Raw genomic sequence first — 27,094 nt, 5'->3', positions numbered from 1 at the left:
TTGAAATTTTGTTCTCTAGCAATGACCTGAGGTGTAGATATTCACTTTGTCTCATTAAGGGCAAAGTCATATGCATTGACAATTAGAGCCAAGCAAAGAGGTGACATCATCTCATGAAATCAAAACAAAAACAAAAAAACGAACACCAATGCCTAACAGACGCTATCTAGTGTTTACTCTGAAGAGACCGAAGAACCTTGGGCAGAGCCTCGCCTAACGCATTAAACACAGGGGCATCGAGGCCTCGCTGACATAAATGAAGCAGGAGCATGAGCAGTAGGTTTGGCAGAAGAGCTCCAATTCTAGCAAGTACAGCTGTACTTACTGAGTGCCTGCATTGGGTTCTATACAGAGAAGTATTAGGCATGATTCCTGACTTCACAGTTAAGAGAGACAATTCCATATTCATAAAATACTTCTAGAGGTCTAGTGCTGCACAGACCAACAGAAAAGTTTATAAAGACAATTTTTTTTCAACCAGGTAGATCCTATCCATCTTCAGGTCTCATCTCAGAGACTCCCTCCTCCATAAAATATTTCTGCATCCAAGATAACCTTTCTGTCAGGAAGCCCCACAGCACTCTATGGCTTTTGATACTCTCCCTTTATCCTGCCAATATACAGTTAGTAACATCTCCCTTACCTGCCCATCAGCTCCTCCTTCAGGGCATTACCCTACCTCAGCCCACAGTGACCTATTCAGTCCCTGTGGCTTTGGAAGGGCTAAGTGCCTCCCCACCCAGCCATGCACCCCAGGAGTGGTCAGGTAAATCTAGCCTGGCCAAACTGAGTACTTTATCCTGTCTCCTAAGCCAGACCAATCAGAGGGCTTCCTGAACTCTTACATTTATTCTTCTACTGGGACTGCAAGCTGTAGGGATGCTATCTGTCCATGGGTATCTTGTATTCAGGGACCACCTATGAGGAAAGCAAACCTGAGAGATAGAGACACATACAGATGGATTTGATTATCTGAACACCTGAACTATTCCGTTCTACGAGCCAATACATTTCCTTTTTTTTTTTTTTTTGCTTAAGCCAGTCAGAGTTGGGTTCTCTCCACCCTCATATATGCCCATACTCCTGAGGGATGACACACACTGTTTTCAAACAATTGGTAACTCCAGGAGGAAGGAGACACAGGGAAGCACATATCTGGATGTATGACAGGGTAGGGCAATGTTTACCCTAATGCCCACAGCACCCGCCACATACTATGACCCAGTAGCAAAATGGCAACAGGACTTATATTTGTAGGTCCCTTCCCATCTCTGGTTGTCATGTGAAACTAATTGTTTATACTTCTTCAACTAACATTTATTAAGTTCCATGTCAATTACATAATCCTGTATGAATTGATCCTATATACAAACTAAACAGACATCATTTGAGCAACCAAGTGTTGGAGAACAGATGATATGTCTGAATATGAGATAGTTTCCTTGTCTAAAATCTCTGTTCTTTGTAACTGCTATACCCCCCACAGTAGAACTGACTTGTTCCAGGTAATCTATATTTATCAATAGAGTACTAACATTGTAAAAATAAGGCAATTATACTCCAGTGACAGAGCTAAATATTGTGTCACTATATGAAGCAAATGGCATTGTTAGTCATTTCTTCAGATATGATTTGCTTTATAAAAGCTGCATTTCAAGGCATTGGAACTCAGCAGGGATTCTTTGTCAACAATCTGCCATTTCTAGCTAAATTAAGTAATCATCTGGCTACTATATTTAGAAAGCGTGTGCAGGCTACAGAATGTATAGAGAGCTCTAAATGGGGCATTTATCTTCAGGGACACCATTGCATAGGAGCAGAGGAGTATCTACTTGTAAGAGAAAATGGGCTTTCTATTAGAACCACGGAACTGTAAGAACACTTTAAAAAAGTTACTTACACCTCCCAGAGATCCAGGTGTGTTCAGGTTACCTCTGAAAACAATGTGGAATCTTCAGTTTTTCTTGAGAACTCTGTTAATTTTAAATTCTCTCTCTATTCTACTTCTATCTGAAGCAAAAGTTTTTAAAAAGCCTCGCTTGAGATTCTTTTAGAACTTCTATAGAAGGCACTCTATGCTGTCATTTACTTTTTGTTGTTTTACAATTTCTACTTTTATTTTAGATTCAGGGGACATGGAATTTTTATTATTTTAAATCATTACAGTGGCTTTGGAAACAATGATGGCAGCTCCCATTTACTGTGAATCTTCTATGTCCTAGGAATAATAGGCAATTAAAAATATTACTTCCTGGCCGGGCGCGGTGGCTCAAGCCTGTAATCCCAGCACTTTGGGAGGCCGAGGCGGGTGGATCACGAGGTCAAGAGATCGAGACCATCCTGGTCAACATGGTGAAACCCCGTCTCTACTAATACAAAAAATTAGCTGGGCACGGTGGCGCGTGCCTGTAATCCCAGCTACTCAGGAGGCTGAGGCAGGAGAATTGCCTGAACCCAGGAGGCGGAGATTGCAGTGAGCCGAGATCGCGCCATTGCGCTCCAGCCTGGGTATCAAGAGCGAAACTCCGTCTCAAAAAAAAAAAAAAAAAAAAAAATATTACTTCCTTAAGTAAATAATATGAAATTATATGTGTGTGTATGTGTGCGGCCTATTTTGCTTAGGACATATTCACATGGCATATATTTTTGTACTGTTTTGTTTTTTCTGTTTGTTTTTTTGAGACAGAGTCTCACTCTGATGCCCAGGCTGGAGTACAGTGGTGCAATCTCAGCTCACTGCAACCTCTGCCTCTTGGGTTCAAGGGATTCTTCTGCCTCACCTACTGAGTAGCTGGGACTATAGGCACCTGCCACCACACCCAGCTAATTTTTTGTATTTTTAGTAGAGACAGGGTTTCACCATATTAGCCAGAATGCTCTCGATCTCCTGACCTTGTGATCTGCATGCCTCAGCCTCCCAAAGTGCTGGGATTACAGGTGCCTGGCCTGCACTGTTTTATAAATTAGGAAACCAACGCTCAGTATATAAGAAACTTGCCAAATATCTCATAGCAAGTAAGAGACAGAGCTGGGCCTGGCTCCTTCTGAGGCCACACTACCACATTGTGGCTGCCTCCTAAATAAACTTTCTACTGCATCTACCCTACCTACATTACTCATGTCCCTGACCCCTGAATCTTCAAAGTCTTCTCACTTTTGATCTCCTGTTGCCTATAGGAATGAACTAAAATGTAACGACTGCTTTCAGGCAATGTCTGGAGTTCTCTGAAAAAGATAAAACAGAAGTTCACGAAAATTTATTGGAAAGGACAAGAAGAATGGCAGATGATATGAATACTAGCATTGTAAAAATAAGGCAATTTTGCTCCAGTGACAGAGCTAAACTGCATGTTACTCTATGAAGCAAATGGCAGATGCTCTGAGACCACTCGCATGCCCACTGTCTGATTTCCAGTAGGTCTCCCCTGATTCACTGAGTCTTGTCACTCCTGAAGATGGGTTTAAGTTTCAGGCCTGGGCTCTAGGCTGCTACTGTGGAAAAAAAGACCACAGGACTTTGCTGTCTCTAAGAACTACTTGCAAGAAAGAGTGAGAAGAGTGCCAGCAGCAAGGGCTGAGCCTGAGTACCACCACACATCAAGTTTACACATCAGACTTCAGGCTTTTATTCATGCCTGAGATGTGCTCTATGGTCAGCAGGAGGAATGTGCCTCATGACACTCCCTTAAAGAGATGAGATGCTGGAAACTCCGCAGGGGTGGGGAAATTGAACTTAGTAGGCTTAAGCTAGCAACTTCAAAAGGCTATTTGAAAGAAGTACTGATAATGTAAAACATATTTGTATTATCATACAATCACACATTTGTCCTAGGAAATATGTAGGACCTCTAAAATCAACAAAATATTTGTCCAGGGGAGTAAAACATTAGCCATATGTTCTAGATATCTGTCTGCCATTCATTCCTTATTTATTTATTTGAGACGGAGTTTAGCTCTTGTTAAAGGCTGGAATGCAGTGGTGTGATCTCGGCTCACCGCAACCTCCATTTCCCAGGTTCAAGAGATTCTCTTGCCTCAGTTTCCCAAGTCCCTGGAATTACAGGCATGTGCCACCACACCCGGCTCCTTATTTTTTTAAGTAGATATGGGGTTTCACCATATTGGCCAGGGTGGTCTCGAACTCCTGACCTCAGGTGATCCACCTACCCCGGCTTCCCAAAGTGCTGGGATTACAGGTGTGAGCTACCATGACCAGCTACATTCCTAATTTAATTCCCTTGTGGACAGAGAACACACTATTTATGACTTCAGGTCTTTTAAATAGATTGATGCTTGTTTTATGGTCCCAACACATTATATATTTTGGTGAATTTTCCATGTCCAGTTGAAAAGAGTGTATAGTCTGCTATTTTTGGATAGAATGTTCTACAAATGTCCATTTGATCAAATTGCTTGATAGTATTGTTCCAGTGGTCTGTATCGTTACTGATATTCTGTCTACCTTTCTGTCAATTACTGAGAAAGAACTGTTGAAATGTTAAACTATAATTGTGATTGTCTCTTTTCTTTTTTGCTCTGTCTCTTTTTGCTTCACATATTTTGAAACTGTTACTGGGGACACATTCTTATAGAAGTTTATGTTTTCTTGATAGATTGTTTCCTTAATCATCATAAAGTACTCCTCTTTATCTCTAGAAGTATTCTTTGTTCTGAAATCTACTTTGTCTGATATTAAAATAACCACCCACCGTTTTTGTGATTAACGTTTTAAGATTATGTCTTTTTCTATCTATTACCTTTTAATATATCTTTATGGTCAAAGTGGTTTTCTTATAGAAACCATATTGTTACTTTTAAAGTTCAGTTTGACAATCTCTGGTTTTTAAGTGGCATATTCAAATCATTTAATTATTAATATCCTAAAGGAAATATGAAAATTAGAAAAATGTTCTTTATATTTACTCATGTATTTACCACTTCTAGTGCTCTTCATCCCTTTATGTAATCTAACTTTCCATCTGATACAATTTTCCTTCTGCCTAAAGAACATCCTTCAACTTTCCCTATAGTAAATGTCCATTAGCAATAAATTCCCTCAGTTCTTGTGTGAAAATGGTTTATTTTGCATTACATTTTGAAGGATACTTTTGCTGGATATAAAATTCTAAGTTTGTGGTTCTTGTTCTTGTTTTTCCCAGCTCTTTAGAGATGGCATTCTATCTTCTTCTGGCTTATATATTTTCTGAAAAGAAGTCCTTGGAGACTTGTTCATTAGATTGGCAGCAGAGGGGCAGAAGGAACTACAAAGGGAGATATGTATGCAGATGTGTCCAGTGTCCATGTGTCCATATTTATGTTTTGATGATAGCCATTGATGTATGCATCTCTTGTGGCTGTACTATAGGAATATATTAAATAATTCAATGGAAATATACCTTGCTAATATTTTAATGGTATAGATCTGCTAAGGAGTTCTCTTAGAAACATTATACTTAGTGTATTCTGTTGCTGTATGCTTCATTTTCCATTGAGCATTAAGGGAACGCAGTATTTAAATCAGAACTCTGACAATGCTTTCATCTACAGGCGTGTTGCCATTTTTGTCTTCTATGAAATTTTTGTCCCAAGAAAGACAGGATTACTTTTCTTTAACAGATTGAGTTGGTACAGTGTATTTTTGGTTATCAAAATGCTCATATAGCTTTGGGATTTTGAATTGGTAAATATTCATGATGTGTGAAAAATCATAATGCATACTGTACAATCTCAGTCCCATAATATTGGATGTTGTGCCTACAGACACCCAGGACCTAGAAGAGCATGTCAAACTATAAACTGCTTGTGATTGTGACTTTGTTCTTTGCTTCTTGTGTTTTTCAGTTTCCTCTAATGTACTTAACTTTTTAAAAGTGAAGGTTATTTTAAAAACCTGTATTAAGCCCTCATTTCTTGTAGAATGAAGTTAGTATACTCCATAGGAAAAAAAAAAAGTCCTTGGATAGTCTTAGTTTCTGTTCATTTTATGTAATATCTTTTATCTCTGTCTTCTTTTAAGATTTTCTCTTACTCATTTTAAAGAATTTTATTATGATATGTTTTGTGTGTGTGTGTGTGTACATGTTTCTCCTGCTTGAAGTTCATTGAGTTTCTTTTATTTAAAGGTTCATGATTTTTATCAAATTTGGGATTTTCAGCCAGTATTTCTTCAAATATACTACTGTTTCCTTCTTTTTTCCCCCTTTTGTTTTGGGACTCAAATTACATGTATGATAAATCACTTATTATCTCACAAGCCACTGTTGTTCTACTTTGGGTTTTTTTCAGTGTTTTTTCTCAGTGTACTTCATTTTGTATAAATTCTATTTTTATGTCAAGTTCACTTATCTTTTCTTCTTCAGAGCCTGATCTTTTATTAATTTCATCTAGTAATGTTTCTTTTCTAATTCTGTATTTATAATCTCTAGAAATTCCATTTGGTCCTTTTTATCTTCCATTTTTCTCATTACATTCATGCTTTTCTTTAACTACATGGACGTATTTATAACTGCTGTTTTAACATTCTTCCCTGGTAGTTCTACCTATTGAATAAGACTGTATCTATTGATTGATTTTTCTCCTGGTTGTAGGTTACATTTTCCTGCTTTATGGCATGTCTACCGACTTTTTAACATTATATTCTAAACATTATGAATGTTGTGGATGTCTAGAAACTTTCAGGCTTCTCAACCTCCCTGATACCCTTCTCCTCAATTCAGCAAGGCCATTATACTCTGTTTGGGATTCTCTTTCCTGCACAGTTGTCTGGAAATTGCCTCCAAACAGAAACCAAGGTGACAGTGGGACTTATTTGTCTTCCTTCTCTCAGGAATCTCAGCCCTGAGCTGTTTCTGTCTAATGTCTGGAAACAGTTATTTCATACACTTTGCCAGTTTGCTAGTTGTTCATGGTAGAAAACTAAATCTGATCTTTATGACTCCATTCTGGAAGGAAACGGAAGCCAGCAAGGAATATTTTTTATTTGAAAGTTATCTCAACATTTCCCAATATTTGGCCATGCAACACTTCTCACAGAATACTTATTCATATCTTTAGGAATTATTAGTCCTTGAAATACATCTTGGAAAACTTTGCTTTAGGAGCATGATCTTAAAAGTAGACCATGTAAGCTGTTAGAGAAAACGATTTCTTAGCACATTTCTAATATAGTTGTTTTTCTCCAAGTGACTCATCTTGCCAATAAATTTGGTTTAGTTTATTCTTTGGATTCATAATTTTTAATTGTTGATTTATGCTTAGTTTCTACCTATAGTTAAGTATCTCATGTTGATTGAATAATTTAATTATAAAAGAAAAAGCTGCAAAATTTCTTCCAATATTTAGGCACCAAATTAATATAATTAGCAGATTTTTCATTCAATACTCTAAGCCTCCAGTTAATTGAATAGCAGGAATTTTGTAATATTTAGGTCTCCTCCATGATTATGTTAAAGAATAATCAGGAATGTTTGCGTGAGTGAACCAAATGTCCCTAGATCTCACCAGTTGGTAGGTTACATTATTTTTCCCTGGGAGGAATGTGAAAGATGATGTCATACACAATCACAGTTACTACCTCTAGCTCCAGGTGTCTGAATGGCACCCAGAACTCAGTACTGGGCTACAGGCTAATTTCCTTTTCAGACCTCAGATCCTTCCCCACTGCCTTCCCTTGGTCACATTTTCACATTGCATTAACAACATTTTTTAAGTAAGAAAAATACAATTCAAAAACAACAAAAGAATTATTTTGAGATCAGGCAGAATCTCAGGATACAGACAACAAGAGGCTCGGACATGATTTGCTAAAGACATTGGAAACTTTTGGTTAATTTAATACATACTAAGCATATAGCATGTACAAGATAAAATATTTTAGGAAGTTTTCTTGATAGCTGATCTCCTCCAATTATGTGAGAACCAGCAGAATGCAATCAGGCCAGTATCTCATGGGATACTTTTGCTATCCCTAGCTAGAAGCCCTTGATATCTTTTTCAGGAAAATTTTTATATCTGAGATGTATTAATTGATACTCTGCCTTATGGTGAGATCCATTCAAAATTCCAAATATTAATACATGAATTAACTTCTGAAGCTAAAATTACTCTAGCTGCAGTGTGACTATTAGAGGGGATGAAAAGGGAAGCAGAGAACAGAGAAAACAAGTTAGTAAACAAGGTTAGATCAATGAAATGAATAAAAAAACAGTGACTTAAGGAGAGGTGTAAGACAGTGAAATCAGATTCAAGACTGACTTAAACATATGTAAATCAGTATGCCTGTGTGTGAAAATACAGAGCTAACATCATCTGAGTATTTCCATGAGAAAAAAAGAAAACTAAACGAAATAAAAAGACTTCTCCATTTCACAAATAACCTTATGCTTCCTAATTTTTTCTAAACTTGAAAAGCATCTGCAATTTCAAGTAGAAGGAGACACTGGCACACATAAATAGTTCCCAAAACATCTATAAATTCTTCGTGAATCCATCAACTCTTCGTGTGTATTTTTGTAAGCCTAGTTTTATCAGATGTAAGTGCCTAGAGCCTAATAAGTATTTCATTAATATCTGTTTAATGTATGAATGGATGTTCCTGATGATGATAATACAGTGTACTGTGTAGCTATAAATCAAAGCACGCTTTATTGGTTACATAGGTCTCATGTGTCTCTGACTATTAAAAACTTCTATTATGCAATATTACCACTTTCTTTAGAAAATCTGAAATAATAGATCACCTATGCTTCAAAATAAAATTGTGATATGATTTACCAGGGATTAATAAGTGTGTGTAATATATTGCTTCTTATATTCAACCTTAATTCTGATGAAAGCATTGCTTTTTGCCCACCCAGGTATATGCGATTTGAGTCCAGTAATCTTTGACGTGTGGGACACATGTGAAAACCAACCTTTGGTTTAGAACTGTAGCTGCTTTTAATAGAACCTGTTATTTGTGGTTTTGCCTCACTGTATCGTGGGCTTCATAATGCCTTTGTCCAATGTTTGTCATCTAATCTCCAGCTTCCATTTATTATGCTCCTTTTTACTTTTTCTTTTACTATTTTCCACAATTCAATATTTAATAGCTGAACTACTGAGCACAATCATGTGCTTCAGTGGGGTGCATACAGAAAGCCTTCCCGTCTGATACCAAGTGCCGTGCTGAATTGTGACTGTATGCCTCTCCATTGACACCTTCTTCCCATGTGTCCTCTGACCAAAGCTGTGATGCCCACCATTCACAGACCTCCCTGATGATCTGACCTGATGATCAGTCAGTATAAATGCTGTGTATTTTATGTGTGCTGATGAAACTGCAACAGACGCCAATTCCAGGAGGCACTACTAAGCACATAGGATGGCTTCCTGCACCTGTTGGTTGAGCTGATTCAGTATTTCTGCTAAAATATAGATCAACTATAGAGGTTTTTTTGATAACCAATGTCAGTGATTCTAACACTGCTCAAGAATCAAATGGGGAGCTTGTTAATAATGCAAATGTTGGAATCCTATTCCCAGAGATTCAAACAGACCCAGAAATCTGAATTTTAATAGCACTTTCAGGATACAGGTAATGCATTGATTACATGTTGACAAATATTGATCCATACAACCTCAGAAGTTAGTAAGTAAGTGTACCATTGGGCTATATTATCTCTAAATTCCATTTTTAAAGGTGCATTTTGCATTTTACAAATAAGTAAACAAGATATTACACTATTTTTATCAACAGATATCAATAACTGAATAAAGCATCATTTCAACTTTGCTAGCTGACATTATGTCTAGTTCACCTTTGAGATACTATTATCCCAAAGAGGATCACATTTACGTGATGGTTTGACCTTGATAAAATACTATGCAGCAGAGATAGCAGGTCCTGAGATAAGACAACTTGATCTAGCTAAGACAGGAGACACCTAAGCAGAGAAAGAAGCGGATTTGTTTTCTTATCAACAAAATCTGGAATTCTGTCCTGTTTTATTTGTACCTAAAGCATAATCATTGAAACCTCATTGAATCTGTCAAATATTAGACAAAGATACACTTGACCTGGAGTGAAGTATCAGGAATTTTTAAACATTTAACTCCTAGTGTGTATTAGTATGAAACTAAGTTGAGCAGAACCCATTAATGTCACAGTGATCGGTTACCAATGGAAATAAATAATTCATGATGAAGGGAATTAGTCTAATTAGCAGGCAGTTTGAGTCCTTTGATAAAACCCAGCTCTAATTCCGTGAAGGGCAGGAAGTGCTGTCATCAGTCAGCCCTGAAAAGATTAGCATCTATTATGAATGAGGTTCGACACCCTAGCGAAGTCATGTGTGTCCTGGAGACAAACTTAATATGTTCCAGAATGGGACACAGTTTGTCTCACCAACACATCACGATTCCTACCAAGCTATTGTATGTAATAACAAGCAAAGATCAGCGCTCTGTCCTATCATTTGCTCCCCTGTCCATCATTCTGACAACTGTGCAAATACATTTTCCATGCAAAGCAGGGAATGTGCCCTGAATACTTGTAAAATTGCACAAGATGTCAAAGAAAATATGTGTTACTTTCTCACTCACCAAAACAAACACACAGAACCAAATGTCAGCCCTGAAACTGACAGTTTCAAACATGGTGGGCAATATAGTATGTCAGGCTTGGTGTATACACATTTCATTTTAGAAACTGTTGTCAGCTCTCCCAGGAAATTTGCTTTCCTACTTATCTTTCTCTAGATATTGAAGTTACAAGATCAATCATAGGCTTCTAGCTTCTGTAACTGCAGACAAGTGGAGATGAGGATCCTAAGCAAAGTAACTTCTGGAATTCCAAACTAATATGTAAGGGAAATAAGAAAAAGTTGTTTTGTTTTTCATTACAGCACATAAATGGCTTAGCTCATTGGAATGGCTCAGCTCTGGGAAGATTTATAGTTTCTGAATCCTATCTGGCCTGGTGTATCTAAAAGATGTTGTCTGTTCCACACTGTGCAAGCCCCACATTATTTTGCAGCCCACAAGCTGACGCAGCATCAGCTGTGTTTCCATTTTTACTTATGAGCCTTTTGAAATTACATGTTTCCATTTTGCAATTTGATGTAATAATGAAGAAACTCCAAATTTGTAAGTTATTGTATTGCTTGTTTTTATTGTGTAAAATTAATTGCTTCATTTATTTATGTCATCAAGAAGGGGGGTATCATTTTGCACATTTTATCATTTGCTGTAATAATTAACATGCCAATAACACCACAGAAGCCTTGGAAACAGGATGGATCATGCCCGAATGTCTGAACAGCATATAACATGGCAATATAACCCCAGTAGGTTAGAAGGGCTGCTTTTCAAAAGTGTAGCGACGAATGTAACATCACCTCAGTATTGCTGAAGTCAAATAATGTATAGAAACAAATTTCTGAAATTAAAATGTTTTACTTGGGAAGAAGTAATTGCAATTCAGAGCATACATGCAGACCAGGCAATCTTTGGTAGGTCCGAAGAACAAAGAGAAGGTTAGAGGTTTAATAAAAAGGAGAAATATTATGTATTGCTCTTCGGGAAAGTTCATTGACACTAGTAAGGTTTCAGGGAGCTGGCAAGCTCTGATTGGTGAATGGCAGTGGTCAGCAAAACTAGTCTCAGCAGATTGCAGCAGGTAGTTTCAGTTGCCCTGAAATACAACTGGTTTCGGGTTACAGCAGTCAGACTTGCAGAGAAGCACATTCTTGGAGCAATGGTACACGTCCTGAGTGCTTTCCTTCCTGGCCTTGCAACTCTGTTTTAGTTGGGTGGGATAAGAATGACCTGATTCATATAATCAACTTTCACAGATACATAATCCTGATGAACATATACCGACTAATAAAAAGAAGTATCTTTACTCAACACAAGAAGCAGTTTTTAGACAAGGAATAGTATAGCTCTCAAAAGTTGTAACTGACTGCTGAAACTGCTTGCTGTAACCTGAAACCAGTTTTATCTCAGGTTAACTCCAAAGACAGTTTTAACCAAGCATTGATACTGTAGACTTACACAGACTGCACAAACTTGATATTGATCATTTATTTGGATTTGAAAAGATAGCCTGCTAAATACAGTCAGCACTTCATATCTGTAAATGAATCCCTGGATGAATCTCCACATCCAGGGATTCAACCAAACCAGGGTTGAAAGTAGTTGAAAAACAAATTGTGTCTTCACTGAACATTTACAGACATTTTTCTTGTTATTATTTCCTAAATAATACAGTATTACAACTATTTACATTGCATTTACATTGTATTGGGTATAAAATATTGGTTATTTTAAGTAATCTAGAGATGATTTAAAGTACAGTCATACATCGCTTACCGAAAGGGATACGTTCTGAGAAATGAGTCCTTAGGCAATTTTGTCATTGTGCAAACATTATACAGTGTATTTACACAAACCTAGATAGTATAGCCTACTAAACATCTCAGTTGTATCATACAGCCTATTGCTCCTAGGTATAAACCTGTACAGCATGTTACTGTACTGAATATTGAGGGCAACTCTAACACAGTGGCAGGTATTTATGTGTCTAACCATAACTAAACATAGAAAAGGTACAGTAAAAATATGGCAGTATGATTTTATGGGATCACCATTGTATATGCAATTTGTCATTGAGTGAAATGTCATTATGTGATGTGTGACTGTGTACAGACAATATGCATAGGTTATATGCAAATACTATGCCATTTTATATCAGGAACTTGAATGTCCTCGAACGTTGGTATCCAAAGGAAGTCCTGGAACCAATCCCTCACAGATACTGAGGGATGACTCTGTTTAGTACAGATTCTTTAAAACCAGCAGATACTCGTAGGGGTTAAATATTGGCTATCTTTTTTTCCATATCTATATACTAGAAAGCTGAGTCAAAATCTCATAGCTTTTTATTTTATATATTCAGCATTAGACCTGGTTTGCCTAGGGATTATGAAAAAACTTTACAGATCTGCCAAATACTTAGCGTTTAGTGTATATCAGTTATGTATCAGCAGCTCCATACATGTACATCACTGGAAGGCAGGGACCATGCATGCCCCTTAGCTGTCTGCCCATCTTCTCTTCCTCCTACCAGGCTCAAGAAGAGAGATGGCAATATAGTTGGTGTTGAATGAACATTGGCTGAATGAATGGAACTACTAACCATAGTGGAGACACCCAATTAAGTGATTCTCTATATTCTTAGTCTGAGAAGATGGCAAAATAAACCACAGAATGACAAAAATACACACATATCTTAGAACACACCTGTTGCCCAAAGTCTCATGATATTGTAGTGGTGGGTTCTTTTAGCTCCAAGAGTTGATGAGCAGAAGCCTGTTTTTGAGTCCTGGGTGCAGAGTCTTGTTCCAAAAGCTTTTGTCAGCTGAGGCTGACAAAACAACAACAAAAACCCAAAAAACTCCTTCTTGTAGCTTCACTTACAGCCAGAGGCAGCTGTCTGAAATCATGGCCAGTGGGAGTTTCTGGGAGGCAGCTCTGGGAAGGATCTTTACAAGGGCTCAGTGGTTTTTTCCCTTCATCCTTTGCCCTTTGCCTAGGATGCAAAGATGCTGCCTTGGAGTTCTAGAGCCCAGGTGGCAACCCTGAAGACAAAAGCCACAGATTAAAAATGGCTGAGTGGAAATTCAGATAGGGAGTGAGGCAATCATGACACCAGCCCTGAACTGGATTTCTCTCTGGATTCCCTGTTACATGAGAAAAACAAAACTCCTATTTTGTCAAAGCAGTTGTTTGGTTGGGTTTTCTTCTATTTGTAGCTAAACCTACATCCTAAACTGACATAACTACATTCACTCAGCCAGTCATGATCAAGCTGGGTTCCAATGACTCCGAGAGCAGTGCTTCTCAAAGTTTCAGATGCATAAAAATCACCTGGGAGTTTGTGAAAATGCAGATTCTGATCCAGTAGAACTTGGGTGGGCCTGAGAGCCTACATTTCTAAACTTCCTGGTGAGGCTGATTCTGTTGGTCCATGGACCACTCTGAGTCACAAGGTTCTAAAGGATATAAAAATTGAATGCAAATTTCATACATATGTGTTTTAGTGCGTGTGTGTGTGTGTGTGTGTGTGTGTGTGTGTGTGTGTGTAGGAAAGGGCCATTGTTTTCATCAGTCTCAAAGGGGTGTGCAAACAAAAAGATTTAAAACAGATATTGTATGGGATTAATTGACAACAAAAGAAAAGAGCCAAGATGACCACTGGGGTCAATTTCCCATCCCTGAGAGTTTTGGGGGGAAGAAAGCAGATAAGCAGTGAATCGCCTATCCTCTGTTTGCCTCCACTCTGAATTCAGCTTCATTCTTCATCCTTCCTTGCCCTTCTCTGGGCCCTGGACTGAGGATCCATGAAGTGCATCACCTGGACTTTCTTATCAGCTGGCTCTGGTTGGGTTTGACCAATGGAGGCACCAGCAGGGGATCAAAGGCCTGGGGAAGAAAGAGGTGGGGTTTTTCTCTCCAACTTCCTTCCTGCTTTGGGTCATGTCTGTGGCACTAGTTCTGTCCCCCCATGACTACAGCTCCTCTGGGAAGCTCCTCACTTCACTCTGCTAATGACGTCCTTCCCTTGCCTCTTCAGCCCAAGGAGTAGTTCCTGCTGTGGCCAGTTTCTGAGAGCCTCCATATTCCTTGCCCGCCCACAGTCCTGAGGGAGTCCTTCATCTAAGTCTCTTCACCTTGACTATCTGGCATGGATTAGACCTCCTGTGGGCCCCTGACTGATGGGCACAGCAACTGTTTTCTGTGTCACCAGGCCAGTGGCCACCTACCAGTACACGGCTTGGAACTCTTTTCTAGAACTCCTGTTTTGTCATCAGTGGCCCCTGTCTTTGACTTGCTAGGATCCCAGAGGGTTGAGCTGGGAAGTGAGCAGCAGTGCCCACCGGCCACAGCTCAGGGATTCAGTCAGCCTGACCGCCTCCCTCCACCTCAATCCTAACACCCATAAATCTAAAAACAAATAACCCAGACTGCTCAGCAGAGCATCAAGGTCCCTTGCCAGCCTCATTTTCAACTTCCATCCATGTCCTGCTCCATTTGAGATGACCTGGGTGATGTTCCCCTAACACATCTTACTATTTCAAGCCTTTAAACCTTTTTATTTGCTGTTCCTTTTTCCCAAAAGAGACCCCGCATTCTTCAGTTACCCAGAAAATTCTAACTTCTACTTTAAAATTCTGCCCAAATGTCACTCCCAAAGACAGGTAGTTCAGCCGTCCTCTCCAACCTTTGAGGACGGCTTTGAGAACATTCTGTCCATGGCTCCTTCTGCTCATCATTTGGTGTATTGTAATGTGTTTATTTCTAGGTCTCTCTTTTCCATTTGACTGGGTATGCTGAGGACATGGACAACAGCTTATTCAACTCTGTCTCCCCAGAATGTGACACATGTCAGTGCCCTTTAAATATGGGAGGAGGGAAGGGATATGGGAGATGGGGGCCCTTGGAAAAGTTCAACCTGTAGTTGATCAACCCATCTCCTCCCCGGGAAGCTGCAGTGGCAGCAGCCTGCCCTCCACCTTCCAAGAGTCTTTCTATTTACATTAAATTTCTATGTGCCTTCAAACAATAGAAAGGGCTAAGACTAAATCCAAAATGGTCACATAAGCAAGACTGACTCTTAGACAGGGCAACATGCTGCTCAGTAATGAAAAATGCAATACCAGGTATGATTAAATGCTCAAACATTTATATCATGTCTCTGGAAATTCGTCAAATGACCTATGGCAGTTCTTTGTTATTGCCACAATAATTGTCTTTTACCTTGGTAGAATATTTATTCTTGGTGAGTTTCCTGATTTTTAAAATACAAGCTGACGAGAAGAGGAAAAAACTATGGATGTCTTATAGAAATTCATTTAGTATTCATAATGGTGCCCTAAAAGATAGCCAGAGAGGATGAAATAGCTTCAATAATTGCCATCTTCTCTCCCTCCCTGCCAATAACCCAGTGGCTTTATCCTTGCTTTGCATACTTCCATGATTGACCCATATGCACTGTGTCTTTATGAGCCAAACATGAAAACGCTAATATTCATCTGCCTCCTTCTGTATCTCTTTTGTTTCTCCCCCTGCTTCATCTCCCCAGCAAAATCTCCAATGACAATAAAGCAATGTGTTGCCACAGCTAAGGACATGCCAAGCAACATTCACAGCTAAATCTGCATTACTTACAGTGGAAGCTTTTGTTCGTCTTTATAAAGTGTGTGTAAGGGCCCCTAGTGATTCGGACACACTGGTTATTAATCATGTTGTATTGTATCATTCTTCCTTTTGTGCACAGCAATGTAAGTGGCATCTGTCTCAAAGCTAACAGTCAATATCTTCTTTAGAACCTCTGTGTTAATCCTGCCCCTTTGCTGGTGGGCAAGTGTCAGATTCCCCAAATTGCCACTTTCTCAAATGTCTTATGTGGACTGCTAACTTTTCTATGGAGCACAAACGTACTCAAACTTTAGAGTTTTGTGACTCAATAATGGTATCTGTTGGCTTAAGTATGATCTTGCAGGAACACTAACTTCAATTCTCCTTCTGAGAACAATTAAAAAGGGAAGCGGTAGCAGTTACTTTCCAATTCTCCAACACCCTCATTTACCAATTCAGTTACAAGAGCATCTTGTCCTATCACCTGGGGAATTTTTGACTCTTACCATTTAGAAATGATCTTACTTTGGTGTTAAGATTATGCTAGAAGAGAAAACTTTTTCTACCATTCTAAATACAGAATTGAATGAATTATGCAAAGAAATTTATTTGGGCTCTGAAAGAGTCCTGTGCTCCAGGTTTGCATACTCGTTAGGAGCTAGGGGTGTGCTTTTCTTCCCTCTTTGATTGTTTCTCACATGGTCTCATTATTTTGAATTGGACTGGGTATGGCAGTGGCTGCTAGCTGTCCTCCAAAATCACTTTTACCTTTCTCTCTCAAAGATGTAGAACTTCTGGTTTTTGATGGGCTCATGGCCACCTAGGAAAAAAGATGACATTTCCCATCCTCTCTGACAGGTAAAGATGTGTATGTGTGTAAGTTCCGGCCAGTAGGATATGAGTGATACCGATTAATGCAATTTATGGACTGTGCCCTTAAAAGAAGCATGTCTTTCTCTTCTACTTCCCATTGGCTGCTTGTGGTACATGCCGTCTTAAGACATGCCCATGAGGGTAACACACTATGAAAGGCAGAACAGTAATATATGAATGGAAGGTGTCTGGGCCCCTGACTTATCTCTAGTACTCTTCAGATGCCACAGTGCTTAGGACCTCTCTATCAGGGATTGGGGTTACACTTTCTAGCTTACCAACAATCACCCTCTTGCCTAGATGCCCTTCCTGCTAACTTCCTGGCTACTAATGGAAAAATAAGATCTTATGTCAAAATTTTTAAATTTCTTCCCAATATTTTAGGTTTTGAGAACCTTACATCAGGGTGAAGCTAGTTATGCCCATTTTACAGATGAAGAAACAGAGACAAAGTGAATTACTCTCAGAGTTGGTATTGCCATGCATCTGGGAGGTGGAAGGATCCAGGGATTAAGACCCTCAAAATCCAAGTAGCAAGGTTTTTATGACCTGTATCTTGTGCTGACCTCCTATCTCATTCTGTGACTTAGAATGCCTTAACCATCTGGGAATGCAGCCCAGCAGGTCTCAGCCTCATTTTACCCAGCTCCTATTCAAGATGGAGTTGCTCAAGGCCCAGGATCTCAAGAAGTGAGGGGCCCCATAAATGCAATGTTTTTTTCACAGTGGCATATGTCCTAAAGGCCCTTCAGTTGTCAGGAGATTTCTGGGACCTGGTGTCAGTGGTGTGTGAACCAGAGCAACTCCACCTTGAATAGGAGCTGGGTAAAATGAGGCTGAGACCTACTGGGCTGCATTTCCAGATGGTTAAGTCATTCGAAGTCACAGAATAAGATAGGAGGTCAGCACAAGATACAGGTCATAAAGACCTTGCTGATAAAACAGCTTGCAGTAAAAAAGCCAGCCAAGGCCGGGCGCGGTGGCTTACGCCTGTAATCCCAGCACTTTGGGAGGCCGAGGCGGGTGGATGACGAGGTCAAGAGATCGAGACCATCCTAGTCAACATGGTGAAACCCCGTCTCTACTAATACAAAAAATTAGCTGGGCACGGTGGCACGTGCCTGTAATCCCAGCTACTCAGGAGGCTGAGGCAGGAGAATTGCCTGAACCCAGGAGGCGGAGGTTGCAGTGAGCCGAGATCGCGCCATTGCACTCCAGCCTGGGTATCAAGAGCGAAACTCCGTCTCAAAAAAAAAAAAAAAAAGCCAGCCAAAACCCACCAAAACCAAGATGGTCACAAGAGTGACCTCTGGTTGAGGACACTCAACTGCTCTACTCACTGCTATCTCCCAGCAGCACCACCACAGTTTACAAATGCCATGACAATGTCAGGATGTTACCCTATATAGTCTAAAAAGGGGAGACATTAATAATCCACCCCTTGTTTAGCATATAATTGAGAAATAACCATAAAAATGGGCAACAGGCAGCCCTCAAGACTGCTCTGTCTATGGAGTAGCCATTCTTTTATTCCTTTACTTTCTTAATAAACTTGCTTTTGCTTTGCAGTGCAGATTCATCCTGAATCCTTTCTTGCATGAGATCCAAGAATCCTGTCTTGGGGTCTGGATTGGGACCCCTTTCCTGTAACACTGGGACTGGCTATTTCCTCACTGCCCACTGCTGAGGATCCTAGAGATTGCCCCCAGAACCCTCTATCACCTGCCTTCCTCTAGCAAGTTCTCAATGCCATCACCCTGGCCTCAGTGCATCACACACCTCTGAGTCACTGCCGTTGGGGAGCGCAGTGGCATCAGTCCAGTGGCCACCATTCCCAAGAAACAACTGTCAGCAGCAGGACTGTTCTGCCTGCTTCTGTGCTGAATGTTCTCTATACCTTCCATAGTTAAACTGAAGTCATTTTACCTGTTTCCCATGCCAGATACCCTTTGTGCCCTCCCTGAAATGAGGTGTCAGTGAGAACTTGGCCCATGATCTGCCTTTTCCAACTTAATGATCAAACAAGCAGAAAGCTGAATGCCCCCATGAGCCAAGAGGTGCTTGTGGTTAGGAGTTCATGCCTGCAGATTTCACCAATGAGAAGCATCAAACAGTTTTCTGTACTTGAGGGAAGTTGTGAAGTTTGACTTTGGAGCCTCCCAAAGCACCTTCCCACCCTGGGGCCTCTTGTCTAGCCCTTCATTCTCTGTTAGGTGGTCAACAGCCTTTTGATGCTCCCAAAGAAGAGAAAAGGCTGACAAAGCATAGAGCCTTGCACAGAGCTTGTACTCAAGAAGGCTGGGTTAGTTGGAAAAACTAATTCAAATAAAGTGTTAGTAAATGCATATGTTAGCCTTGAAAACATTTGTAATCTTTCTAAAGTATCCAAACCCAAGAGTAGTAACAGTAATAGTAAAAATTCAGGGCATGTGGTAACTAAATGGAGGGAATCTTTTTGGCTTAGCTGGAGGAGGGAAGGTAGGAAAGTAGAACATGTGAAGTGCTTGTTCAAAAGCAGATTTCCATTCAGTGGGTCTGAAGATGTGGCCTCTCTGCATTTCTAACAAACTCTCAGGTGATGATGTCCATGATGCAGGTCCACATACCCACTTTGAGTAGCAAGGACAAGAGTGCTATCGTGACATACCACATTGGCAATGACCTATTTGTTGATCCACTTCTCAGGACAACAACAGAAACACAGATATGCTTCTGGCCGATCTCTAAACTCAAATGAGTTCTCCCATTTTGCTCCTCTTCAGGAAGCCAAAGTGAGTACTAAATTACTAACATTGGGTTGTGGGGAGAATCTTCTTGCAGATTAGACTTTTCAGTTGTTTCAGGAATCCTCTACCTGTTTGAGATACTCCAAATTACTGTGCATGTGGCATGAAAAACTGGCCTCCTCTCTGGGTAGTTCAGTGTTACAAGTCTGAAGGGACTCAGATCAGAAACTTCAAGTTTAGGTCAGAAACCCTGTGTTGCAGATTTCTCAGAAAACAGTCTCTGAGATGGAGATCAGCAAGCAAGATCTTTAATACAGAGTGCTCTTGGGACCAACACCTGCAGTGGGAGGGGAAGAAGTGGGATTGGGCAGAAGGAGACACTGAGCTGTGATCCAGGCTCAGTGTCTTAAGAAAGTCCTTAGTGGCCAGGAGCCGTGAAGATAAATGGCCCTTTAGAGTTTTTCCAACTGTAGCCAGGGAACCAGACCTTTCTACCTTTGTGTTGATCAGTCATTGGATACAGGTTGACCTTAGAAGGGGCATGACCTTGGGCAAGGCAGCCTTCTTCTGCAGAGGACTGACAATTGGAGCTGCCTAGTAGCTGGTAAAGTAAGCTCTTTATTCCTAAAGGGGAGATTTGGATAGTGCATAACTTTGCCTACAACAAACTACCCTTCAGGGGATCCCAAGTATCTAAAGAAATACTTCACCTGGTCTTCAGAGCTAGAAATCTGTAACAGATATTATCAATTTTTTTTAAGTGAAAGCAAGTTTATTAAGAAAGTAAAGGAATAAAGAATGGCTACCCCGTAGGGCTGCTGGTTGCCCATTTTTTATGGCTATTTCTTGATTGTATGCTAAACAAGTGGTGAATTATTCATGCCTCCCCTTTTTAGACCATATAGGGTAACTTTCTGACATTGACATGGCATTTGTAAACTGCCATAGTGCTGGTGGAAATGTAGCACTGAGGACAACCAGAGATCACTCTTGTTGCCATTTTGGTTTTGATGGGCTTTGGATGGCTTCTTCATTGCAAGCTGTTTTATCATCAAGGTATTTATGAAATCTGTCAGGTGTCAACATCCTATCTCATCCAGTGACTTAGAAGGCCTAACCATCTGGGAATTCAGCCAAGCAGGTTTCAGCCTCATTTTACCTAGCCCCTATTCAAGGTGGAGGAACTATGGTTCAAACACCTCTGACATTTCCCCCCCCCCCCCCTTTTATAAGAGAATCCTTAATCCTAAGAGTTGCAGAGGAATAAAGATCCACCTTCTGTAACTTCTTCATGATGAATGGGGGTGATGATATTCCTGCCTAACTATCAGGGTCTCTTGTAATTAGAGTGGAGAGGAGCTCAGCCAGAAAGCATCAGTCAGTATGGTGAGGGCCACTCACAGTTCTTGAGTTCCAAAAGAAAGTGATATCTGGAAGATTAATACATATTCAATTTAAGGATCATTTAGGTGAGATCATTCTGCATTGCTACACCAAGAGTACAATAGCGATTTATTCCACAACAGTAAAGCAAAATTAATAAAATTATTCCAAGAAATAAGAAGGCTTTCCCTGAACTGGGTAATTATTGGAAACCAAGCTGCTATGGGATTGCTAGTCGGTTCCAATATGTGTCCAGAATTAGAATATTGATCCAGATTTTTACATTACCCATCCCTCCTGTTTCTTCTGAGCTACTGCAGTCAGATATCACTGATTGGTTTACAGGAAGAAGCAGTCCATCTAAATTGTAGGAAAAAAACTTTAAAACAACTGATAAGACTAACATTTAATAACAGGTGTACCATAGTTTTTGAAACATAATTTTTTTCCTCTCTCCAGTTTCCCGTTTTTACTAAAGACATATCATGGTAAGACCAATTTGTTTGCAAAAGGAAGCCTTAGTCTTACACTTGGCTTGTCTCCTTGTATAAAGTGCAGCAAGAATAATTATTTTTCACATAAGCTCTTTTCAAATTGGCTTTGATGGAACTCTGTTCCTTAGAAGGAATCTGAGATAAGACTATTTAAAGCTGATCCCTGCCATGAGTTTGTACCCTCAGATACCTAAGAGTTGAATAAATTCCTCTCCTCTTGAGGTCCCAAGATAACTTGGGGCTCCTGGGCCTGTCATAAAGTGACATTCTTTACTTACCATTGGTCAGGAACCTTGTACAGAGACTGTGTAGACAAGGTATGAGGCCAGTTTTCCCAAGGGGCTATTATTGGCTTCAGAAGTCAAGTTTGATCCCTTAAAGGAAACACATTATTGCAATCAAAGCCTTGGTAAAATAATCAGTTTCTCCAATTGTGTCCTGTTGCAAAAGAAAACAGATTCTTATTGCATTTATACAAATAACTATATTGCCATAAATTAAGAATACTCACAAATAGTTTCCAAATTCTGGAGAAATCAGGGAGAGAGAAACAAATATGCCCTAAATTTTGTTCACAGGAGTCTAATTTACTCAATTATTAAAAGCTGCAAATAGCTCAAAATAAAAGTTTCCTTGACTCTGAAAAATAAAACAAATGATCAGCAATGTTTTAAGCAAAGTTAAAAAGATTACTTTACTTTTCTGTTAGTTCAGTCCATGCAGTTTACTCCTGTTCTCTTTGATATTTATAAACATTCCAGCTCTCCATGAGAGTTCTGAAAGCTATGTCCCTATTCTAATGTCACAATCTCCAAAGTTACCAGAAACCTGTATTTAAGAGCATCTGTCAAATTCCTTTACCTGACTATAGACTACATTTTGAAGAAGATTAAAATAAGACAATTTTTGTGGATGATAAAAATTAGAAATTTATCCATATGAAAAAGTAGAAATTTATCGATATGACTTTCTATTGTATTTACAGAAGCAAAGTCACTAAATAAGTTTATTTAGGGCAGTCACTATTAAAACCACAATTGATAACAAAATTTGGTTGCTTCTGTAGCATACAAAATTTTACACAACAATTATCATTATTAATAACATGCACACTATGTCATATCAGGATTATAGGATTTTCCATAATTTTAGAACACATACCGATAACATATTTATACAAATATAGCCCAAAGAAAGCCAAACACCATTTTACATTTGACAATGCTTTCTGTATGATTTTAATATCAAATAAGCCAAATTTCACCTTTATATTAGTGTACTATTAATGTTTAATCTAATTTTTAATAAAATCTTATAGACAAATCTATTTAATTTAATCAGTATGACCATAAGGTAAGATTTTCTCAAACCTTCTATACTTTGACAATTTTTGTTAAAGAGCAGAGCAGTGCACTAAGAAAAACCTGTTGTGCTTTTAATGTTCAGTTCACAGAAAAACTGAATAATACCCCTACCCCTTTACCTTTAGCCAATATGTTCACATAGAAGAGTGAACGTATTTTTTTACAAGAGTAACCCTTCACAAGCCCTTTTTAACTTAAACCTTTAGCTTTTTCCTAACTTAAAACAATCCTTTGACCCTCTAAACTTCAGAAAGAAATCCACATTCCCATGACTTCTTAAAATCTTTTACCAAAAACATCTTTCAATGTCTTTATACAGATTGCATGTAGAACTGTTTTTATTTTCCAAAGATTACTTATGTCACTTGAACTAAAGGGTGTTACACTTTTTAGTTTTCTGACAAAATATTTGATTTAAGCACTATTATTTTAAAACCAATTAAAGTCTTCTTATATCACACACACACAACACATACACAGAGAGACAGAAAATAAAGGACTCATTCTCTAAGCTAGGAATTGAACCCTGAACCCAGGCCACCATTGTCATGGCAGAGACCAAGAGAAAGTACTGTCACATAATTAGAAGGTCAAGGTCCCAAGGACATGACTAATCAATTTGCTAAGCTGTCTTGAACAGTGGGCTTATGGGGTGCTAAGCCCATGTTCTATCTTAGTACATGGGTCCTAAGTCCATGCACTCCTCTTTATGACAGAACAATACAGAAAGACACACAAAGCACACCAAATTCACTGCAGTTTATGACTAGCCTCACAAATCCTTTTTCCATTAATCAATACTTTACAGAGGAGATAGTGATTTTTACCGTTTATTCAACCAGTTTGCACAGACACAGGAGAGAGAGAGCAACCCAGAAGTCTGACTAGTAAGAAATTTGGTAAGAAATTCTTACCCTTTGGCCAGCATGCCAAGTTTCTGGGTTCCCGTTCCCTGAGTGGCCCTAGTGACTCAGCTGGCTGCACCACAGCTCTGGGGGTCAAGCTGCAACACGAAGGAAAATTTTCTCTTTCCATTCCGCCAGAGCAAAATATATGTCACAAAACACGGACATTAGCCACCCTACTTAGGACCCAATATCAAACTGTCAAGGCTCAAACTTGCCCCTGGTTGGGACCTGTCTTTGTTAATCCAACCTCTGACCAGGAGTTTCAATTTGAGGTTTCCGGGCAAGATGATTGCCCTGATTAACAGAAAAGATAGGAAAGAGAAAGAGAGAGAAAAGCATTGCCTGTGGCAGGGTGGGGAAGGCAAGCAGCTCACCGAAGCCAGAGAAAGGGCCACCCATCCCAGCAACACTGAAAAGTTCAGGCAGCCACTTGTCAGTCACAAAGGGATCTTTTCCAGCAGTCACATCAGCTCTCAAGTTTTCCTTTGGGGAGAAAAAGCTCTCCATGTCCCATGATCCTGTACATGCCTAATCCCGTCACCCAAAGCTGTCAGCAAAGACTGCAGGGCAGATTAATCCAAAGAGAATCGCAGTTTACTTTCTGTAGTGTCAAACCCATTCTTAACTGAGAGGGACTTTACAAAGAGGGGCATTTAACCCCCTAAATCTTAGGAAGGAATCTAACCTTCCTAAGTTAAGCCTTAAACCCAAGTTTGGTCAAGTGTCTTTGCCTTTTGTTAAGAGGGCCCTTTAATCCACTCTGTCTTAGGAGAATCTCAAACCTTCCTAAGTTGGGCCTCTAACCCAATCCCATCCTCTACTGGGTAAATGCACCCCACTTCCCACTTACCCAGAGTTGGCCAATTGGTGCACACAAATGATTTTCCTTTGGGTTGGGGGTCTCCTCAGTATCATCCCTTTGGGGTTCACCGGAAAGATGTTACCAGACCTCACCACTTCCCAAAGATAGCCTTCAGCTCAGGGGTTTCCTCAGTGTTGTCCCTTCCATGGTTGCCAGAAAGATGTTACTGGAAAGGAATCCCAATCCAGACCCCAAGACAGGGTTCTTGAATCTCTCACAAGAAAGAATTCCAGGCTAATCCATATAGTAAAGTGAAAGCAACTTTATTAAGAAAGTAAAGGAATAAAGAATGGCTACTCCATAGGCAGGGCAGCCAGACATCATCAATTTTGAACAGCAAATGACTGCTCCTTTCCGTCCTTGCTTCCAAAATCTCCATTTTACTCACCCTTTGCCAGGCATCTGCGTGCTTCAGGGAGGAGAGAGGCAGGCTTTAGCCTGCCATCCATGGTGGTCTCATTCTTCTGATAGTGGTGGCTTGGACATGGTAAAAGGACACAATTCTGGTCAGTGAGACTTGAGGGGAAGTCTGCTATGAGTTTCTAAGAATGCTTTTCTCACTCTTAAGAATATAAGAGAATGTTTCTCCTCCTGTCTTTTCCTTTGATCAGTGTCATTATGTCTACATGTGATGGCTGGAACTGCAGCAGCCATCCTGCAATCATGAAGTAATACATCTAAAGACAAAAACCATAAAACATAAAGACAGAAAGAACCTGAATGTTTGATGGTTTCACTGAGCCACTGAACCCTGGAACTGCTTTTCCTGAACATCTCATCATGTGAAATAATAAATATCCTTACATTTTAACCACTCAATTTTTTACTATATAAAACTGAAGCATCATAACAAATTCAATACACAATCAGTCTTAGTAACTGAATAACAGAATGAACTGATGCCAAAGAACTCAACCACATCATGAGAGACAGAATGGCACAGACATCTTCATTTTATAGTTTCATTTTGCTCTATGGGGATTTGGAGCAAAGGGCTACATGGGAAGAAAAAGAAACTGAAAGAACACTTGAACTTAGGACAAAGGGAATCTGGTTATTTATAGTAGGGATGGATTTAGAAAGTCCTTACAAAGACACATGAAAAAGTATGCCCAAACTGCACTCTGGCTGCTCTGGTGGGGGTGGGGGTGCTAATGGAAGATATGAATCACACCTCAAGAAAGCAGAGCAGCAATAAAACCTCATCTGGTAATGATGCCCACTTACTGTGGATGGTATCTTAGAAACTGCCCCCCATTTGACAGTTACAGCCCTCATGCCGGTTACACTGTCTATAACTAAACAGGATTCCTTTTCTTGAGTTTTGAGCTTGCAAAAACTCCATCTTTTGACTAATTCACCTTCAAATGAGTGCCATGTCTGATGTATTACAGCAATAGGCTGTAACACACCTGTAATCCGTCATAGTAGTTAGTTGTTGCTGGGCTTCTGGGACAGAGAAACTGAGCCAGATGTTGTTCTGACACACTGGAGCAATGCATCAACCAAGCCTGGGGCTCTGACGATCTATTACCCCAAGATGGCTCTGTCCAGAATAGAGATAATCCTGGGGCACATGGAGCATTACGCAGGCTTGGCAGGGACCTACTCAGGGCTGAGAAAGACTTTGCTAACACTGAGTGGTTTGAAATAGGTATTGGTTTTCCAGACCCAGTTCAGCAGGTTTAATAAGGGGGTATGGAAGCATGCACATGTATTGCTGTTATTGATCAAAGTCAGGACATCAATTTCTTAGTAATGTATTTCTGAAAAATCAAATCCATCCCCAACAGCATTTTCTGTATCTTAATCTTTAGTGTTGATGACTAGAATTGTCTTTACACAAATCTTTCTGACACAAGTCAGCAAATGACATAGGCCACTAGCCCATCATCAGGGCCCCCAGTTGAGTATGTGTAAATAAGAACTGTTTAAATATTGACTGCTGAGAATTTGCTGAAATCATGTACTTCCAGTTTGCTTTTTGTTCCTCAAGTGAACATTTTCACTAGTGTCTACATTGCCTTGGCACACAAGAGCATAGATGAAGTTACCTAAAGCACTGACATAAGATACATAGGAAAATGTAACTATCCCTCATTCATGCTCTCTCACTTATCCAACCTTACCAGTACTTATGTGTGTGAAGAGGGAATTGACCCAGAAAATGAGAAGATTTGAAAATGAGATATGAAAACAGTACTTAACTCTCAGATATTGTCTACTTCATTTACCAAGAGATCAGTGTTTATAAGCAATTCTACAGTTTCTCCAGCATTTTTTTTTTTTTTTTTTGAGACGGAGT

At 39.6% G+C, this 27,094-nt stretch overlaps 1 long non-coding RNA gene across 1 annotated transcript; it reads right to left on the bottom strand.

Moving 5' to 3' along the window:
* Positions 1 to 11,146: 11,146 nt before the first annotated feature.
* Positions 11,147 to 24,455, bottom strand: LOC105724049 (uncharacterized). The gene is made up of 3 exons (XR_010341479.1): positions 24,302 to 24,455; positions 21,054 to 24,022; positions 11,147 to 14,463 (listed from the first exon to the last, which is right to left on the bottom strand). It is a non-coding gene; the product is annotated as an uncharacterized LOC105724049 (long non-coding RNA).
* Between the last annotated feature and the right edge of the window lie 2,639 nt (positions 24,456 to 27,094).

This window comes from Aotus nancymaae, unplaced genomic scaffold, assembly GCF_030222135.1.
Source record: "Aotus nancymaae isolate 86718 unplaced genomic scaffold, 86718_ANA_hifiasm-v0.15.2.pri h1tg000008l, whole genome shotgun sequence".
Classification (NCBI taxonomy): Eukaryota; Metazoa; Chordata; class Mammalia; order Primates; family Aotidae; genus Aotus; species Aotus nancymaae.
Note: the sequence above shows the minus strand (reverse complement) of the source record. Positions and strands in the feature narration are given on the sequence as shown.